This window comes from Rattus norvegicus, chromosome 1 (assembly GCF_036323735.1).
Source record: "Rattus norvegicus strain BN/NHsdMcwi chromosome 1, GRCr8, whole genome shotgun sequence".
In the NCBI taxonomy this organism is placed as follows: Eukaryota; Metazoa; Chordata; class Mammalia; order Rodentia; family Muridae; genus Rattus; species Rattus norvegicus.
The window spans coordinates 150,913,127-150,926,417 of record NC_086019.1 but is presented as its reverse complement, the minus strand read 5'-3'; the positions used below and the strand labels follow the sequence as shown (position 1 = coordinate 150,926,417).

Here is a 13,291-nt window from a genome sequence, read left to right as displayed (position 1 = left end):
CAATGAAAAATAATAACCCTCTTTTAGGCAAAAAGAACATTGTGGAGGGAGGTTGGCTCTATGAAATTGTGTCTCTTCGCAATGTGAGAAGATGCACCCAATAAAGACTGACCCAACGTGCCTGCATACAGGAGATGGGCATCCCAACAGCGATAGATAAGCTTAAGTGGATGAGGGTAAACACGTGAGGCCTCAGTCTTATGCAAAAACCTCAAGTCAACTAAAGGATGCCGAGACTGAGAAAAATAGTCTTTCCCAGAGAAGAGCACAAAAATTGTTTATGCAATACTAAATTATGTATGAAAATAATACATACAGGTAACACAGTGATTAGACTTTATTCATGTATTTAAGAATATTTAGGTGTGTGTGTGTGTGTGTGTTTGTGTGTATGTGTAAAACAATTAATGAGAAATAGGGAATTAAGAGTAAGATAGAATTATACTGAATTATTTGGAGGGACGTAAGGGATAGAGAAAACAATGTAATTACATTACAATTTCAACAATAAAATATTTATTAAAAATTATGTAGTTCAGCCCATTTAGGGCTATTAGTTTCCTTTTCTGTTGGATTTTTGAGAGAATACTGTTTTATTAGTTCACTCAGTTTAGCTCCAATTTTGGTATGTTCCTGCTTCAGCCTCTCCTTCACCGATATTATAGGTTCATACCAATATACCTGGCCAAGTAAACAAACCTTCAGATGTGTTTTTCATATACAGTCTTCTAAAGTTGTTGATAGAAGGATATCTTTTTGATGTAAAGCAAAATATCATTAAGTCATGAAAATATTTCAATAGTAAATATGTAAATACTGAAAAGATGGTCTACCACTTTCCAAAAATCTATACTACAAGGAGATAAAGTCTGACATTTCTATTTTCTTATGGCATGAAAAGAAAGTATACCTAGCTGCCAGCTATCTAACTCTTGGATTTTAATCAAAATTGAAAATCTGTTTTACCTATTAGCCTTGTGACTAAGAATTTGATTACAGGGCTTTGTGCGAGCCATTTCTTGATGCCAACACAGTGTCCTTTGTCTTCGTGTGTGTGTGTGTGTGTGTGTGTGTGTGTGTGTGTGTAGTATTTCTTATTAGATTTTTTTATTTACATTTCAAATGTTATTCCCTTTCCCGGTTTCCCAGACATAACCCACCTATCCCATGCCCCTTGCCTTCTTCTATAAGGGTATTCCCCTCCCCATCCACCCCCTTTCCAACCCTCCCCTGATATTTCCTTATACTGGGAGTCCAACCTTGGGAGGACCAAGGGATTCTTCTTCCTTTGGTGCCCAACAAGTCCATCCTCTGCTACATATGCAGCTGGAGCCATGGGTCAGTCATGTACAGTCTTTGGGTAGTGGTTTAGTCTCTGGGAGTTCTGGTTGGTTGGGATTGTTGTTCTTATGGGGTCGCAAGCCCCTTCAGTTCTTTCAGTCCTTTCACTAATTCCTCCAACTGGGTCCCATTCTCAGTTCAATGGTTTGCTGCTAACATTCACCTCTGTATTTGACATGCTCTGACTATGTATCCCAGGAGACATCTATATCCTTTTCACGTCAACATGCACTTCTAGAAGCTTTTCAGTTTCCCAAGTTCCCATTTGTCAATTGTTTATCTTAGAGCCTGAGTCATTGGTGTTCTATTCAGGAAATTTTTCCCTGTGCAGATGTGTTCAAGGCAATTTCCACTTTTTCTTCTATTAAATTCAGTGTATCTGGTTTTAAGTGGAGGTCCTTGATCCACTTGGACTTGAGCTTCATACAATGAGATTAAAAATAGGTCAATCTGCATTCTTCTAGATGCAGATCACCATTTAGACCACCACCAATTCTGAAAATGCTTTGTTTTTTTTTTTCCACTACATGGTTTTAGATTCTTTATCAAAGATCAAGTGACCATAGGTATTCCTCAGATAATTAGAAATAGTTCTACCTGAAGACCCAGCTATACCACTCCTGGGCATGTACCTAAAAGATGCTCCCAACATATAACAAGGACACATGCTCCACTATGTTCATAGCAGCTTTATTTATCATTGCCAGAAGCTGGAAACAACCCGATGTCCCTCAACAGAAGAATGGATACAGAAAACTTGGTTCATTTACACAATGGAATACTATTCAGCTGTTAAAAATGAAGACTTCATAAATTTTGAAGGCAAATGGATAGGACTAGAAAATATCATCTTGAGTGAGGTAATCCAGACCCAAAAGGACATACGTGGTATGTATTCAATGATAAGTGGATATTATTCCCAAAGTTCAGAATGCCCACAATACAGCTCACAGACCATATGAGGCTTAACAAGAATGAAGGCCAAAGTATGGATGTTTCAATTCCATTTAGAAGTGAGAGAAATAATCATGGGAGGCAAAGGGAGGAAAACACCTGGGTTAGAGAGTGGAAAGGTGGGGGAAAAGGGTAGACAGAATCAAGTGTGGGAAGAGACCCACAGAGAAGTACAGAGGACCAGAAAATTGAATCGAGGTGTGGGGGATGGAGAACTGGAGTGGAAGGGGTGAGCACTAGAAAGTTTCAGATGCCAGAGAAGTGAGACGTTCCCAGGACCCAATGGGGATGACATTAGCTGAAATACCCAACAGTGGGGAGATAGAACCTGAAGAGACCACCTCCAGTAGATAGACATGACCCCCACTTGAGGGATGTGGCCATCCACCTATCTCAAAATCTTTAACTCAGAATTGTTCCTGTCTAGTGGAAACAGACAGGGACAAAAAAAATGGAGCAGAGACTGAAGGAAAGGCCATCTAGAGACTGTCTGACCTTGGAATCCATCCCATCTGCAGACACCAAACCCCGACATTATTGCTAATGCCAAGAAGTGCATGCAGACAAGAGCCTGGTATAGCTGTCCTTTGAGAGGCTCTGCCAGCACCTGACTAGTACAAATGCAGATACTCAGAACCAATTATTGGACTGAGCCCAGGGACTCCCATAGAAGAGTTAGCGAAGAACTGAAGGAGCTGAATGGGACTGCAATTGCATAGAAAGAAAAACAGTATCAACTAAATGAAAGAGGTCCCAGAGAATAAACCAACAACCAAGGAGTATACATGTGTCAGTCCATGGTTCCAGCTACATATATGTAGCAGAAGACTGCCTTATCTGGCATCAGTGGGAGGGGAGGTACTTGGTCTTGTGGAAGCTTGTTGCCACAGCAAAGGGGGATGCTAGAGGGATGAGTCAGGAGTAGGTGAAGGTAAAGGGGAGCGGGGATGGGCTAGAGGGTTTGTAGAGGGGGAGACCAAGAAGGTGAATATTTGAAATGTAAATAAATAAAATAATTGATAAAATAAGATTAAGTGAATGCTTAGGAGTTGTTGCTTCTAAAAAAAATCAGATAATCTACAGTAAATGGGTTGTCTCCTATTCACAAGCAAATCATGTGGAAACAGATGGATCACCAGGGCTGGAAATACCACAGTGCAATAAAATAATAAAATAATTTTCCCTTTGCTGGAAAAAAAGAAAAAAAACCAGCCTAATAATGTCCATGGTATGTGTTTTTAATAATCACTCTTATGCAGATCTACAATAAAAATAGCAAGCTAGAGGAAAAGATGCACAAAATTTACAGTTGGAGGAATAAGTGAGAACCAGGAAATTTTATGGTGGAGCCAAGCCTTGAGTTGTAGAAAGTTGTACCCTCAGGGCAATACTCCACCCAGCTATTGCTGTAGTTTTTGAAAGGAAAGGGCTGAGTAATTTACATATCAAGGCTTTAGCAAATGTAACCTTAAAAGGGGACCAGGATCTATCTCAACCAGGTATCTGAACTTGGTAGCATCAACCTGACTGACTTTAGAGTTCTAGAGTATAAGATTAGAGGAAATCCTCCTCTGTGCTTAAGGAGACATGCTTACATGCTTCCTTGTGCCCTGAATGTGGCAGGAGATCTCTGCCTGGAAGCCCCGAGAGGTCATTGTGTGGAGCTGTGAAAGTGAATCAGATTGTGGGGGAGACCCCAAGATGTTAGGCATACCAGAGCCTTGGGATATCTGCCAAGGAGAACCATAGGCAGGAATTGGGATCAGCTCCAAGAGAGAAATGTGTTACAGACAATACAGCCAGCCTAGTGGTGTCATCTAAGTCCTTTGGCATCAGGCATGGAGTTAAAGGATTTGGAATTTGTCTTTCAGGATTTTGGTCTTGCTGTGGACTGTGTTTCTTCGCTAAAAAACCTTTCTTCCCTTTTAGAACAGTAATGTATATTCCGTGAAAATGTATGTTGGAAATGTATCATTGGCTGATTTTTCCAATGGATTGCAATTAGAAACCTTAAATCTCAGAAGAAACTTTTACATTATATGGAATAGGCATGGACTCCATAGACTCATTTACTTAAACATTTAGTCTGATGTTAAAACTGTTTAGGAAGAATTGGGAGCTGCGGTTTTGTTGGAAGAGGTATGCCAGGGAGACAGGTCTTAAATTACCCCTCTCTGTGCTCTGCTTGTGGATCAAGAAAAGCTCATAGCTACTGCCTTAGCACCAGGAATATCTACCAGCTGTTATGCTTCATACCATGATGGGCAGAGGGTCATACCCTCTGAAACTGTAAGCCACAGACACACTCCTTCTATAAGTTGCATTGGTCATAGTGTCTTATCACAGCAATAAAACAGTAACTAAGAAACTTCCCAATTTTTCTTGTGTCTCTGAAATCGAGGTAAGCAGAAAAGCTAGAAAAAATTTAAAAACAGTATAATATGGTTGCTAGCACATAATTTCTGGTACTCCTGCATCTGTCATCAGGTAGTTTCAAATAGTCATAACGATCCATGTCAATTTAAAAAAAAACACATCACTGACTAGCTAAAACAAGAGAAACTATTGAATGACTTTTCTAAGAAGACATAAAGACTATATGTGTGTGTGTGTGTGTGTGTGTGTGTGTGTGTGTGTGTGTGTGTGTGTATGGTTATTTATTAGGTTCTTTAACCTGTTTAGGATACTTTTAGAAAAACATGAGCTATTGTCAAAAAAAACATAATTTTACTGTAGATAAGTTATTTATGTGAAAGTGGCATTATACAATTATTTCTTTCCATTTTGGACAAAAGGTGCTCTTAAAAGACATTATTTTAGTTTGTTTTTATTTATATGATATATTTCTAGGCAGGATGAAAATTAAGTATTGGTAATTTCTTTAGAAATAAATGAATGCTAACCCTCAAGGGACTGGAGGCCCTAGGGAGTGAGTTAGAGGTCTGGTGGGGTGAGTGGGGTGGAGACCTGCTCATGGAGACAGGTGGGAGGTGGCAGAGAGGAGAGGTGGGATATGGAACAGTCAGAAGGTGAACCGGGAGGGGAATAAAATCTGGAGTGTAAAAAAAAAGAAAAATAATATAAATAAATAAATGCCGATGTGTTATACATAGACATAAACCCAGTTTGGGTGTAATGATTATAACAATATGAGTTGAAAATATAGAAAAAGCTCTGCTTTTCCATGTATCAGCTATATGATGTCATACAAGACTAATCCAACTAAATATTATAGTTTTTTGCAAAAACAGGATGCTATGTAGGACAGTATGATGGACTAACATATCAGGCAATTTTTTCAAAATTCTCTACCTGGTCAGGTTAGCATGGGATATTATCAATTGCAAGTATTCATAGGGATAAATACTTTTATTATACAGCTGCTAGTTGCAAGCTGTGCTATTAGCTATCTTTGTGACCTAAGACAATGACTTTGGTGAACAAGCAAGAATAGTGGCCTGAAATCACATATTAGAATTCATCTTAGAGTAATTTTATTTTTCAGACATGAGACTTTGGATACATTACTTGGTTCTTCTGTGTCACATGTCAGCATTCACACATAAATAGAGTTATCTCATTGAGTTGATTAGGAGATTAAGTTGCTTATGTAAGTTCTTCCCAGCTTGCCTGAGGATAAGGTCTTTGGTAAAGTAGGAGTCATTTCTCTGTTAGCCTGAAAGCCTAGCAACTTGTAGGCTACAACTGGTCATTACATGCATGGCACAGTGCAACTACAGACCTAAATTCTTAACAACTATTTTTACACTTTGGCCCAATGTACACCAAAGATTATGCATGGCCATAGTAAGCAAGAACAAGGCTGGAAACAATAGACTAGTAAAGGGAGAAAGTGAAGAATAAAAAGAGAAAAGAAAAAGAAAAAAAAGGATGTTATGTAGAGATAAAAATCTTAATTTGCTCTGCCATAGACTACAAATATATGATATATAGGTTATATGATAGAAATGTTAAGTATATGTTTGCCTAACTTAAAGTCATTAATTTGACTATATCTTTTCATTTATACAGTTGAGATAATGTATCATTTGGTTTCATTAGTTATAAGGCAAAAGAAAAATGATTACTTAGTCATGAAGACCCAGAACTTTTAAAACTAAACCTATATGGAAATCTAATGGATTTTCCTTAGTAATGATGTGATTTAACACGTCTGTAATTCAATGTGTGTTAACTGAAGATTGACAATTAAGAATTTTAATAACTCTGCATATGAAAATATACATGATTTGAGAATATAATAGAAGCAAGTTTGGCCAAAGAGGTACTCAGATCCAGTATACTTAAAAGTACATTCTTTCTCTTATATATATTTTATAATACATATTTACCATGAATAATGATGCTCTCAATGAATAATGATAATGATGATAGTAATAATATTGTAGCTGAAGAGTTGAATCAGTGGTTAGCTCTTGGCTTACAACCGTCTATAACTCTATTCTTAAGGTAATACAATGCCCTCTTCTGACCTCTGAGGCACAATGTATTTGGTACATGTGCATGCATGCATTTAAGTTATTCACATAAAAATTTAATAAAATTAATAAATAAAAATGAAATATGGCAATACTGTTGAAAATTATTATAAAATGGTTCTCATCCTAAATTTTGAGAACATGTATTAAACTAGGATGGTCATTTAAATTATATAAATCATGGGGCTGAATTCCTTGTGTGAACCCTCATTTTTATTTTAATATTTTCATAACACTTTTTGGCCAAATGACAGTACCCTTGTGCACTGCCCGCTTTATAGTGATTTGCATAGGGTATCTACTACTCTCGTGTATCAAAGAATTCATAAAATATTATAAAAATACTATCTCTGTGTCTTGGGCAATCATTCTGAATTTTAAAGATGGTAGTTTTCTTATCTGACATTTGAGTAATAACTACTATAGGAATCATGGGTCTCTAAAAGCCAGCGATTGAATTGGAGGATTTTGAAATTCATTTTGTATAGTATTTAAATATATTGTCAGAATTCGATATTTGTATAGAATGTGTTGTCATCTCTATCACCACTGACATCTTTCCTTATCCCTCTCCAACTCTCACTGAAATACATCTCAAGGAGTCTTTCCTATTTTCTTTTGCCTATTTTTATTTTCTGTGATGCAGTTCTATTAGGAAGGCAGTGTATTTTTTAAATAGCAGTCATGATTCATCATAGTTTTAAAATGATGTGATTATAATCTTAAAATAAATAATATTTAAAGAACTATTAGCCTATTTTCTAGTATTAAGAATTAAAATGCACCTTCAATTTGGTCAGTAGCGTTACAAATTATCTTATAGTCTTACGTAGCTGCCTCTTTCTTCTGTACAACATATTTCACACACAGCCCATGGATTTGTCAGGTATCACTCAAATGCCAGATAAGAAAATTACCATCTTTGAAATTCATAATGATTACCCAACATACAAAGAGAATGTTTTTGTAATATTTTGTGAATTTTTGATAACTGAATACATTGTAATTTGTTCATATTCATCTCATCCAAGTTCCTTCCAGAGCTAACTCTCTGCTATATTTTTTGAGCTTTTTAAAAGAAAAGTGGTCCCAAATTCAATTTCAGATTTTCTATCCTATTGCAAATTACTATGGTAACTTATGACTTACTATGGAAGAATATTGTTACAAAGTCCTCAAGTCTTTTCTCATGTTTCAACTGATGGCTATTCCTTATTAGTCACAATTGTTTTTCTGTGAACATTATTTTATACCTCAGTTGACCTAAATTCCCACCAAGGATTAGATATTAAGCCGATTCATAAGGTTTACAAATAAACAGTGAGTGATGCACATTTGCCACTGTAAAGTGACCCATCTGTATATGCTTTTGCTCCATCCACCTCACAGGGAAGCCTGCTCTCCTTCCCTCTTTGGGTGCATATTCCTTATGATTTCCACTTATTTCACACTTGGCAGCAAGACCTGGTGAAAACTGCCTGGAGTGGAGATGCTGAGTTTATTGAACATATTCTTGCCCAGCTTGCTTATTTTGAACCACCATTTGCAGCAGTAAATTATAGAAAACCAATAGTAAACAGTGGAGCTTTGATTCCTCATTTACCATATTGACTAATGGTAACATGCTTTGGAAGCATCATGAGAAAGGTGATTGATGTACAACACAAAGTTGTGCTGATACTAGATTTCACTGACCACATAAAATACAGCAGGAATGTGAAATCCATCGTACAACGAATATATTAACAATGTCATCATTTCTTCTTTCTCTCCCTTCTTACCGAGAAGATGTCTGAGAAACAGAAAAAGGTCCCCTGGTCTATTCACATAATTCTTTCTATTTTTTTAGATTGCCATGTGGCTAAATCCCCCAGTGAACATAAAATCAATATATATTTCTTTAAATTTTGTGGTTAGATTTTTTCCATTTGCTTTAAATTACATGATTCTTTTTCTACAAACAAGACCCTCCCTGAATGTTTTAATCTCTGTGCCCAGTGTGTTCTTTTTCTCCCTTTTTGATTCTCTCTCTCCCCCTCCAAATCCTTCTGTGTCTTTCATGTGCCTGACACATTTTAGAACTCTCAAGTTTCTTCATTTGAATCTTGGCATGTTCTTTCTCAGTCATGCTTAGTCAAAATGGACATCATACATAGAAATGAATTTTTATTGCGTATTAGTACACAACATTCTGGAGTGAGCACCTCAGTTATTGTAATCGTATTCATTTAAGGATAATAAAACATTTTCCTTGGGTTTATCTTTGCTTTTTCTTCTAAAGAGAATGAGTATATTTCACTTACTTTTTAAATTGTGATAAATATACGTATTAAAATTTACTATTTTAATAATCTTCCAGATAATGGCCAGTGGTAGTGTGCACATTCTTAATGCTGTTTAACTGTATTTAGTCCCATAGTTGTATTTATCTCAAGCAGAAACTATGTGCCCAGTAATCATTAATTTCCAGGTGTCCTGCTGATCTTCTCTTTTCCTTTCTATCTCTCTCAATAAACTCATTCTAGATAGTTTACATAACTTTTCCTTTTATCTCTAGTCTACTTTCTTTAGTGCAATGTTCGTTTTGTGTCATATAGTAACTATAATTTCTTGTAGAACTGCCCAACTGTCTAACATAAGAGCTACATATTTTTTCAGAGCCGTGGGTGTTGTTTCAATTGCTCTTCCTTGTACTGAGACTGTGAAGGAGTGAAGAAGACAAAAGACTCAAATTATTCCTCAAAGACACAGCTAAAATTATCAAATGATTGGCCAAAGAGAAATGTCACCACCTGCTCAGTTTGAATTGATGTGTTTATAAGCAGAAACATGAGAAAACATCGGAAGCACATCAAATATAGTTCTAGAAAGAACCAATTGTTTCTAGATCAGTAGAGAGAGATACATAGGAGTGATCACCCACAGAAATTATATGCATCATGTCATTAAAGCTCATACAATCTGAAATCCAAGACGCATTTTAGATGTCTAGCTTCCTCTGTGTCTTTTTTGTTTGTTTGTTTGTTTTTAGAATTGTGTATTTATTATACACAGTGTTCTGCCTGTATATATGCTTGCATGCCAGACAAGGGGGCCAGATCTCATTACAGATTGTTGTGAACTACCATATGGTTTCTGGGAATGGAACTCAGGCCCTCTGGGAGAACAGTCAGTGGAGTGTTTGACCTCTGAGACACATTTCTAGCCTCTTTCTACCTTTCTTGATAGCTATCCAATAGAATTGAAATAAAAATGCAAAGTCCCCTTGACCTGTGAAAAAATTTCATTCGGAAGAGAAAAAACATGCCACAAAGCAGCGGTTGTGAAAAGGAACCGGAAGTATGGACTATCAATAACAATAAATCCCTTGTTATTCCAATATTAATTTCACTTATTGTCTGGAGATGGGACCAGAAAATATATAAACAACACGGAAGTAGTTGAGGTGTTTACAAGCAGGTACAAACAAATATTTCTCAATACTGTGGATGTTGGTGAAGATCAGACGGACAGGTATCTCCAAAATGTACTCAAAGTACCAGAACCAACGTCAGAACATTGAGAAGTTTACACTGTAAGTACACATCAAGTCATGTTTTGTTTGTCAAGAAGCTATTATGGTGCTTATCCTCTTGCCTGTCTATCTCTGTCACTTTTTCCATGTCTGTGTTTCTGTCTCTGTCTATCTTCCTATGCCTCTGTTTCTCTCTGCTTTTCTGTGTCTGTGTCTGTGTCTGTGTCTGTGTCTGTCTGTCTGCCTGTCTGTCTCTCTCTCTCTCTCTCTCTCTCTCTCTCTCTCTGTGTGTGTGTGTGTGTGTGTGTGTGTGTGTGTGTGTGTGTGTGTGAGTGATGTATACATTTTACTAGGTTTATGTTGCTGATTCTTCCCTCTCCTGGTTTCTAAGGTGTTAGAGGGTAGTCATGGCTCTCTAGTGTATCTGCCCTTTCAGTTTGTTCACACTTCCAAAGAGCATGGTGTATCTAGCAACAGTGTAAAGGAAAAAAACAATACCTAATTCTTATGTGTTTAGATGTTTCTCTAGGATGAAATGGACTTTTTTTTGCTTCACTTAATAGCTGAACTGCTTCCTGTGTTTATCAATACCCTCTATATATTTCTCCTCTTTTTTGAGTTTAACTTTCTTTTTAAACTAGACACTTGAGGAAGGGGATCAAGCTTGAAAAACAGTACAACTTATTTTGGCAAGATAGCAACCAAAATCTAAAGTACAAGCTACCATATCCAAATTAAAAAAGCATTAAAGAATAAACCATAATATTAGGGAGGGAGAACACATCAAGCACAAGATGCAATATGTCTAAACATCTTGAAATTATAATTTAAGGGTAAAAGTTGAAAATATGCTGGTTTAGATTAAGTGAACCATTTTTCCTGTTTCTCCCAAATAGAATTAGAGTTTATGATTTAATCACACCTCAAAGCTTTTCTCTCAGTACAAAGCAACCACTAAATACATACAAAATACTTATTTGTTACTTCCCTGGCTTATCCAATGTGCAATGCACACGACTCAATAGACTACAATTCGCAATGAGTGGACACAAAATGAAAAACCACAAATCCAAGTTTCAAAATTTTGCTCTGAAACCATAGGGCACATGGTCATTTTTACTCCTCCTGAGGATGCCACACTGTCATTAAATCATCAAATTTCTTTACAATGCCAAGAATTGTCAGTTGCCAGTGTGAATGGACTAGAGATATAACTTTCAAAATTCTTCATTTCTTAAGAGTTGAGTAAGGTCATTATAATTGTTTGCATTCTTTAAGTCTTTGGTGCTTAACAATCTACCAAACTTAAGAAGCCTCAGTTATTAAATGGTTAACATCCTAAAAATAGCCAATTACTTCAATATAAGCTACTTATAGCTCAAAGTCTGAAGAAGGACTAAAATCAAATCTTTACTTTTTCATGACTGTATAAATGTGACCCAAATGTGTTCACCACTACTTTTTCCGAAAGAAACATGCTATAAGTAAGCAAACTACAACTGCTCACTGATATGTATGGACTCAGTAGATATCTCATTGGGCTTAAGTTATAGACCACTCACAGTAATGGCTTTTAGTATCAAGTGCAGCCACTTTAGATCTTGCACATACATGTTGCACTTCTGACTGATAATGGAGAAAAAAATGCAGCATTACACCGTTAAGCTAAGTTACATCCATCCTTTTAAATGGTGTCAGTAATAATGTCATCATCCTTGTTGTCAGACTGCATCTTTTAGTACACTGGTAGTCTTCAAATATACCGCCTCAATATTTTCGTCTTCGTATTCTTCCTCACCACCAGAAGATTCTTCCTCCACTCCCTTCAACCATTTAATAAATAGCTCTGCTTTGACACAAATCTCTTTGGTAAGTTCTTTTGAGACATATTTCTTAGATGCCTTTTCTTTTTCTTTTTTTTCTTTCTTTTTTTTGTTAAGTACACCGAGGTCATTCTTTAAATGTAAGTAGTCGTAAGAATAATATTGTTATAAAAGGCTTTGTAATAGGAAATATTGGCCTATTATAAAAAACTGTTGGAATAGTAACAAATTGGACACATGAACTTTATCTGAAATACTGCTACAACATAATTTGACCATAGAGGCCTTTTCTGATAATGACCAATTCATAATGACCTCTTCTAAAAGGTCTGCATCACACGTCTCCTTGAAGATATGTGACGTTCTGGAGATCATCTGAGCTTGATGCATTGCTACCACACATTCCAAACCATGAAGAAGGTACCACTGGGCCTTTTTGTTGTTATGACAAAATCTTAAAAAAATGACACCTGTATTTCTTGATTTGCTCTCTTATCTTCTCATCCAAGAGAACTTTTGTCAAAACAAGAGGCCCATGGCTTTTACATCCAGTCTTTCTGCCTCAGCCACAATTTCTTTATCATATGAATCAACAATGCCCTCTTCTTTCTTTTTCTTAACAAAATCCAACAGGATGGTAACAGCTCTTCTATGGTTCTTTCCAAATCATTGCTAAGTGTCAGACCTTCTGCATGGTCACTGATTTCATCCATTTTCTGCCTTTGAGCTTCCTTAGTTGTATCCTACCCCAATCATCATCTTCCTCTTCTTCCACAGCCTGTGTGGGATTAATTTCATTTGGTGGTAGAGGTGGTGTCTCGCTGGTGGATACAGAGCCATTTTCCATTCCTTGCCCTTTCTATTTTTCTTTTCCTTTTCTTTCTTTTTTGTTCCAATGTCACTATTCTCAGGTGTGTTTTTGAGAATGAAAGTATAGAATTTATGATGTGTGTCAAGCATGCCTCGATACCCACAGGCTTTACAAGAATTACCTATTGTTTGCTTCTTTGGATTGACATGCAGATCTATTTCAGGATTCTCACACTCAGGACAGAGGACAAAATTTTTAATGAATCCATCCAACATGTCTTGCAGTTTATTCGCCTCATGAGATCCATTGACAATGTAACAGTCATTCTTTTTTTTTTTTTATTAACTTG

General features: G+C 36.5%; 1 protein-coding gene and 1 pseudogene across 9 annotated transcripts in view; both read right to left on the bottom strand.

Moving 5' to 3' along the window:
- The window catches only part of Grm5 (glutamate metabotropic receptor 5), a 574,875-nt gene that overhangs the window by 371,168 nt on the left and 190,416 nt on the right, over positions 1-13,291 (bottom strand). The gene's annotated exons all lie outside the window — the stretch shown is intronic.
- Eif5-ps5 (eukaryotic translation initiation factor 5, pseudogene 5) lies at positions 6,473-13,277 on the bottom strand (annotated as a pseudogene).